Genomic DNA, 8,312 nt, shown 5'->3' on the forward strand with positions numbered 1-8,312 from the left:
AGTACCCCGCATTTACTCCAGAACACACATGGCTCATTCCCCAGCCCCACAGACTGCATTGCCCACAGCCCCACAGGGCAAAGGAAAGCTGGGATACGTGTTCCCATGGACGCACCTGCAGGAAAGGACCCACAAGATCAGGCTGTGACTGCAGCTGAAACTCCCATCCCCAGAGAGCCTGACAGCAAGAACAAGATCACAACAACAGTGGCCCAGAGCAGTGGAGCAAGAAGGAAAATGCGGTGAGGGTGGGTGTGAGAGAGGCCAGGGCAGAGGCAGCCGGGCACTCAGACAGCGTCACCCTTCCCCAGCTGTGCAGCCACCTCCCACACACCAGCATTGCCGGGCAGCTGCTCTCAGCCCCTGTGCTCTGCAGAGGGAACTGGAGCTCTGGCTGCACAGCAGCTGGTTCATGCCTTGGAGCCCCCGGCCCTGAGGGCAGAGGCTTTGCTGGGTGGGAGAGGAGGCGAGGGGGCTGCTCACAGGAGGGATCTGCATTGGAGGGCTTCGTACAGAGTTTCCTGCATTCTCCCTCCTACAACATTCCTGTTTTCATTTTCCTCTCCTTCCCAGATCATATCTTTGCTGCAGGGAGATTTTCCTCCTGGGAGGTGTTTCCCTGTCCATGTCTTTTCCCTGTCAGCACTCACAGACCATCCCACCCTCTGTGCCCTCACTCGGGCCCTACAGACCCTGCCTGTTTGCAGGGCACTGCCTGGGGGCATCTTCCTGTTTGCTGCATGGAAAACAGGACAGGTCAGCCTCAGGCTGGTGGGTTCAGCAGATGTGATGCTGCTGCTGTCCATAGGCAGAGGAGTAGCTGAACGGATGTTCCGAGTCTTCTGGCAGATGTGCTGATCACTCAGAGCTGCAGTTCAGGAGTTTCAGTGACTTGTTAAAACTTGAGACCTCCTTCTGCATTTATCCTTTCCTATACCTCCCTCCCCCCAGTCTTGGAAGAGGAAACTGAAAGGACAGACTCAGGAAAGCTCGTTATATCTACACTAATAACTCTATAGACCTTGTGCTTGAAACATCCAATTGGAAGTAGTCTGCAGTGAGCTGGACCTGTGAGCAGCCCTGTATCACGGAGAACCCAGCAGCAGAAGGACCCTGCCCTGCCGGGGGTCTCTCCTTCCCCCCACAGCTTCTCCCCTCAGTGTTGTTGGGATCTCCCCGTGCAGGCTGAGCGCTGACCCTGGCAGGCGGCAGAGTCCCTGCCCTGGCACAGCCCTGGGGTGCAGGGACTCTGCTCTGCAGCACAGCCCTGGCCACCCCTGGGTGCTCTCCCTGCAGTCACCCTCAGCAGAAGTTGCCATCATGCCCTTTCCCACTGACAGGGCAGCAGGGAAGCTCTGCTCTGGAGTGTGTTCTTCTCTACAACAGAGGTAGTGTGAGAGAGACCTGACAGATCCTGCAAACTGTGTCATGTGCCAGCTTTAGGAGATCCCTCCAGGAAATGCAGCTGCATTGTCCTACATGCAGAGACTTACCGTGTTAGGACTGTGAAGATTTGTCTCTCAATGAGCCCTCAGCAACCTACGACCTACATTGCCTTTCCCCTCTCTGTGCCTGGCTCCTGTCCCCTCAGTGCTGCAGGCAGAGCCCTCAGCCCTGCTGCGCTTTGCAGAGGAGCTGCTCCTGGGCAGAGCTGTCTCTCTGCAGCGCTGCCGCTTACCATGAGCTCCTTCTGTGCCAGGAGCCCAGCCCAGCTCAGCAGCACAGGAGCAGCCATGATGTCCCTTTCTCTGGCCCCTTGCGGCTCCCTCCAGGAGTCCCTGGGGCTCCAGGGAAACAGCCTTTGAAACAATCTCAAGTAATCAGTGATGTAGATTTTCTCTCTTTTGCACAGACGCTTCCTTCCAGCATTGTGTTCTTTGTATTTAAAAATAAATTGGTATGAGAATCATCTTTTCTTCTCCCGTCATTAGACAGGACACAAGGAATGTTACAGGAAAAGATCTAATTTCTCTAAGTTTGGGGAGGATTATCCTCATTTGAGGGAATTTAGCCATTTGATTCTGATTTTATCCTCCTAGGAGTAGAGAGACATTCAGCAATCTTGGGCCATGTCATGTCTGTGCTCTGAAGCAAAGCCTTTGCACACATGGGCTCTTGGACACTTGGTACCAGGTTTCCTTGGGGCAGGTCAGAGCTGGGCTGGTGCCACAGCTGGGGTGGTTCAGCCCAGATGGGAGGCAATGTCCTCAGCCAGGGACCTGACTGGGGGAGCTGGAGCTGTCAGTGTTGCAGACAGAGCTGCAACACGGACGGAATAAACTGCCAAGGCAGGGTGGCAGAAATTAGTTCGTCTGGTCTTCAAGGACATCAGCCTCCAAGCACAGCAACAGTCCAGATCAAAACTCGGTCTAGACGTGTAAGGCAATTCAAGGAACAGTTAACTAAAAAATAAAGACATGGGGTGGCCACTGATGAAATTAATAAGGGAAAGAGTTGAGAATTTCTTTGTCCTCTTGTCCTCCATCTTCACCAGCAAGGTCTCTCTGGACTCTGTGACTGGAGGCAGAACAACCAGCGGTGGATGGCGATCAAGTCAGGGGTCACTGGCACTGACTTAATCCTTTCCAATCTGTGGGACAGGAGGGGCAGCATCCCAGGAGCTGAGACAGCAGGACCATGTCACAGTGAGGCCACTCTCCACCACCTTGGAAAGCTCATGGAGACTGGGGGGACTCCCTGACCACTGGCAGCTCTCACACATTGTGTGCACTTCTCAAAAATGGCCAATGGGTGAGACGGAGAACTAAGGGCTGTGCCCCAGAACATGTCCACTGGGACCCCATTTCGGGGTGTCTGGAAGAGAAGGTGACGGGGTTTACCCAGGGCAGGTTGTGTCTGTCCATCCTCTTTGCTTCCTGTGAGGAAAGGACAGGGTTGCAGGACGTGGGCAGAGCAGTGGTGGTCTGTTACCTGGCAGTCAGCAAGGCATTCAGCATCATCCCCCACAATATTCTTGTGTCCAAGGAAGCATAATAGGATCTGCATTGGTGTGTAAGTAGATGGGTAAAAACAATCTGGATAGTTGGGCTTGGAAAGGTGCTATAGAAAGGGAGAAACTTCCCAATCCTGAGGACAGTCAAGCACTGGAAGCTGTTTCCCAGGAGCGCACATTCACTCTACCCCAGAAAGTGTCCAAGATGTGTTTGGATAAAGCCCTGAGTAATCTGGTCTGACCCTGCTTTGAGCAGGAGGTTGGTCAAGAAACCTCCCGAGGTCTCATCCAGCCTGAACGAGGCTGTCCTTTCATCCCCTTCATGTGTTCAATTTAGGGAGAGCTCTCAGGATCTCTCTGACTAGAGGAATAATTCACATGAGGTCCAGGGCTGCTTTAAAAGTGCCCCCAAACAGTCCTGACCACATCTTGTGCATCCCTTTTCATTTGCCCTAACCTAGCATCTTCTTTTTTGCTATGTCCTCATGCCCACCTTGTTGTCCAAGTCTTTGCTTCACCAGCCTCCAGGGACAGGGACCTCGACTGGTTGTTTCCTTCACAGCTGTGTCAGTGATGGCCCTTCGTGGGGTCCCAAACACCCTCAGAAACTTGGGGTTTGCTTCTGCCTTTCACTTCATTAGAGCTTTGTTCATTCTCTCAGTAGCTGCAGTTCAGGATCACGGCACCAGAGGGCTCACTAATATCTAAAATGCCCTTTCATGGTAATCCTCTGTGCATCATTTTCCAAAGGGCTTCAAGTCTGGTGTGGGTGATTAGAGAGATTTCAGGAACAGCCAAACAGAGAGCATTTCCATAATAAACAGCAATTAACCAGTATTTCTTCTGTTTCCTTCCCTGCTCGTCCTTCCCTCCCTTTCCAGAACAGGTGCTCTCAGCAGTCTCCTGTTCATATTGATCTGGAGCGTCTCTTGATAAAGATTGAAGATGTCAGAAAAGTGCGTGCTTAAATCACCTCGTGAGTGAGGAGACAGGCCAGGACAGCTCAAGAGGAGTCACACTCCTCTGGACCAAGAGGTGGGTGTTCCTGGGAATCTCAGGTGCCACAGCACAGCAATACTTGTGTTCAGGGAGCTGGTGAAATGACCCATTTCCTTTTCTGTCATGGTGTCTGAGTTTGCTCAAATAACACCTGACTTGAGCCCCATCCACTCCTGGGTGTTCTCCAGACTCCTGCCTTCAGGAACAAAGCCCCAGGAGACCTTGCTGGTGAAGATGGAGGCAAAGAAGCCATGAAGTACCTCAGTCCTGTCTGCTTCTACTCTTACAAAGTTCAGCAGCAGGTCCTGGTTGATTATTTTACTGTAGGGAAGCAGTGTCAGCTCATCTGGCTGCCCTCAGCCTCCCCTGCAGGTTTCAAGTCCAGGGCAGCTGTGGCATCATCGCCACATCAATGGAAAACCTTTCTAAATTCCTTTTTTGCAGCTCAGCACGCTCCCACCTCCTCTGTGTTGCCTTTCTGCCCTGGAGCTCCGTCAGTTCAGATGAGCAGCCTCACAAGATAAATGCTACTTCTTGTGGGTACTCAGAGAGATCATTCGCGTTCTTAGAGCAGGCTGTCCTGTAAGGCCTGTCAGATTTCCTGAGCTCCTTCAGCCTTCAGAGCTGCTTCCCTGGCACCACCTCTATCAGCGCCCCCAGTCATGTCAAAGTCTTCTCCTCTGGAGCCCACCAGCCTGTGCTCTGCTGCTGGCCTTCCTCCCTCCCCTCTGGTGCCTGGGACCCCACTGTTTCCTGCTCACACCAGCCAAGGTGGACACTGATGTTCACATCCTCGACCAGCTCTGCCTTGTTTGCCAATTCCAGATCCAGGTGAGCATCACCCTTGTTGACCCACCAGGCAGCCGTGTTAAGAACTTGGCCCAAGATCCTCTGGACTGTTTGCACCTGCCACTTTGCCTGGCCAGTGAATGCCAGGGCAATTACAGTTCCCCATAGGAACCTGCTCATTGACTGGAGACTTCCTCTGGTTGCTGATAGAACATCTTTTCCATTTCTTCTTCATGGTCAAGGAGTTTGTAAAATCCAACACGTTGTCACCCTGTATTGGGTTTACATGGCCAAGTGTGGGCTGAGTGTGGCTGTGCTACAGTTGTCACCTCTCGGAGAAGACAACAGGGGTTTGACCGACGTCAGACAGAGCCAATTTCAGCTGGCACCAAGATGGACCCACTCCTTGACAAATCTGAGCCGCTCAGTGATGCTGACAGCACCTCTGTGATATTGTATTTCAGAAAGGGTAAAAAACACTGCACAACAGCAGGTGGGAGAGAGGAGAGAGGAAATATGAGAGAAAAAACACTGCAGACACCAAGGTCATATCCCGTAGGACCCAAGTAAGTCCCTCAGCAGGCCAAAGCCTGCTCTCCTGAAATCCTGCTCTTTGCCTTGTTATCATCTTCCAGGAGCCTCAAGTCTCCTTTCTCATCCCTGACTGCTACACCCCTGACGAACTCTTTCTGGTTTGTAGGTGTGAAGTCCCACAGGGCACCTCACCTCACTGACTCCTCAGTCACCCGTGTCAGGAAGATGTTGTCAATGAGCTCCAAACTCCTCCTGCATGGCTGGTACCTTGCAAATATTGAGATATCTTAGGTCTGCTGTGAGGAAACGGCCCTGCAAACATGAGACTTCTTTCATGTGTCTGAAGGAGGCCTCATCTAATTCCTCTTCCTCATCAGTGAGTCTGTAGCTGATGTCCACCCACCACAACATTGCCCATGTTGCTCTGCCCTCTCATGCTGACTCCTCAGCTCTGAGCTGATATTCTCTGTCCCCAGGCAGAACTCCACACATTCCTGCTGCTCCCTCACATAAAGGGCAACTTCCCCTCGGAGTCCAGACCTCTGGCATGATGAGCACCAGACCCCCAAGACTCCACAGTTTCTCCAGGAGGGGCTGTTTGTAGTGCCCTGAAACTCCTCATGCTGTTATCTTTGGAGAGACACCCTCATCAGGATAAGCCATCTGCAGGTAAACATCAAGAGCTGACCACAAATGGATCTTCAGTCCAAGGAGGGTCCAGACCTTGAGAAACTTTGGCATTCCACCATCCAAAAGCTCTGCAGGAGCTTTAAGGGGGCAGGAGAATAACCCCATCCATCAGGACAGAGCAGGACCTGACACGCTGAGCAGGGGCCCTGAGGAGAAGGGCCTGGGCGCTACAAGGGCCGCCACACAAGCCCGTGCTGCACGCTCACCATGAACAAGGCAGCTGCACACGGGGCTGCATGAGGAGGAGCGTGGGGACCCAGACACCTGGAGTTCTCATCCCATTCGGTTCAGCACTGGTGTGACCCCACACACACGGGTGTGTGCCAGTGTGCGGCTTCCCAGTTTGGAGAAGCAGGGAGGAACTGGAGAGTGTAGGGCTCTGCCAAGGCAGGGTTCAGGACCTTGTGCACATGGGGTGGGATGCTGAGGGACCTGGGCTGCTTTGGCCCAGCAGCGCTGGGGAGGCTGCAGCAGTGTAGGAGTAGCCTGAGAGTGCTTGAAGGGTGGTTTCAGACATGGTGGAGGTTTTCTTCATAGTGGGAAAGAGCTTGAGAAAGAACTAATGCCACAAAGTTTAGCTTTGGTGGTTCCAGCTGGACATGCAGAGAAAGGAATGTGACTGGAAGGGCAGTGCTGTGGTGGAGCAGGTCACCCAGAGGGAGTCTGCATCAGCCCAAGGCTTTGTGCTTCAAGGAACAGCTGGGGAGGACAGAGAGATACCAGCAAAGGAAGGAAGATGCTCAGACAAGAGCAAGGTGGGGCAGCAGGGGGGATGTCTCCAGCCTGCAGGGAAAGAGGTGCAGGTGATGCCACAGCATAGCACAGGCTGTCGTGGAGATGATCAAGGTATGTAAAGAGGCTGAAAGCCCCCAACAGACATGAGCTCCTTCTCCCCTTAGCTTTGGCTGTTGTCTCCACCTCTGATGCCTGTGAGGAGACACCTTGTCCTTACAGCACAGGGGCCTCATGGCCTCCTTGTCCCCAGCCAGGAACATGGGAGGTGTTGGACCATAGTCCTGCCCTTGGCCTTGCTCCACATCGCAGTGTCCCAGGAAGAGCCCTGGGCAATGTGGGAGGGACAGGATGTGATGTTGCAGGGGATGCGGGTCAGGGCTTGAACCTTTGGTTAATGAAACACATCCAGGTTTCCTGATCATCAGAGAGACCTTCACCTTGCTTTTCCTGACCTGTCATCTCTGCCTCCAGTTTCCTTCTCTAACCAGACGCTGGGGTCAGTTCCTCAGTAGTGTTCCTCAGTGGGACCCATTAACATTATAAGAAACTTTGGAGTTTGAATGAGACTTTGACTTCTTGAGAGGTTTCTTCAACTTCCTCTCTGTGTCTGAGGTCCATGGACTCAACGCCAAAGCCACCAGAGGGGTCATTAAAGCACCTTGGGCTGTTCCTGTGCTGCTGAGCTGGGCTGGGCTCCTGGGACAGAGGGAGCTCATGGCAAGCGGCAGCGCTGCAGAGAGACAGCTCTGCCCAGGAGCAGCTCCTCTGCAAAGCGCAGCAGTGCTGAGGGCTCTGCCTGGGGATCTCAGGGAAACGGGCAAGGCAGAGAGAGATTAAAGGTGGTCAGGACTGGGAGGATGACTGAGAGCTCACTGGAGGAGAAATCTTTGCAGCCCTTGCCATGGTAAGTCTCTGGGTGCAGGGCAATGCAGCTGTACGTCCTGGAGGCATCTCCTAAAGTTAGCACAGGCACAGTTTGTGGGATCTGTAAGAAGGGGCCTCTTGTTCAAGAAATGTTGAACAGCTGTGAAGTCAGGTGAGAACCCAGGGGTGCCCAGGGCTGTCCTGCAGATCAGGGTCCCTTCACCCCAGGGCTGTGCCGGGGCAGGGGCTCTGCCGCCTGCCAGGGTCAGCACTCAGCCTGCCCGGGGAGATCCCCATGGCACTGTGGGGAGAAGCTGTGGGAGGAAGGAGTAACCCCTATGAGGGCAGGAAGGGAGCTTGTGCTCTGGAGAGGGACTTGTGTGATTCAGGGCTGCTCACAGCTCTAGATCACCCCCAGGACTTTTTCCAAGTAGATTCCTCAAGGAGAAGATCAATGCAAGGATTACCAGACAGATAAGAAGCTTTTCTGGGCCTGTCTTTTCAGTTTCCTATCCCAAGGTTTGAGAGAAGCAGAAAAGGATGAAATGAAAATGAGCCCTCATGCTTAAAAAAGTCACTGAGACTCCTGAACTGCAACTTTGAGTGATGAGTACATCTCCCAGGAGGCTCACAACATCCCTTCACCACTCCTCTGGCTGTGGGCAGCACCTGCATCACCTTTGCTGGACCCCTCAGCTTTAGTCTGATTTGTCTTGTTTTCCAGGCTGCAAACAGGAAGATGCCCCCA

Source organism: Caloenas nicobarica, chromosome 30 (assembly GCF_036013445.1).
Source record: "Caloenas nicobarica isolate bCalNic1 chromosome 30, bCalNic1.hap1, whole genome shotgun sequence".
Lineage (NCBI taxonomy): Eukaryota > Metazoa > Chordata > Aves > Columbiformes > Columbidae > Caloenas > Caloenas nicobarica.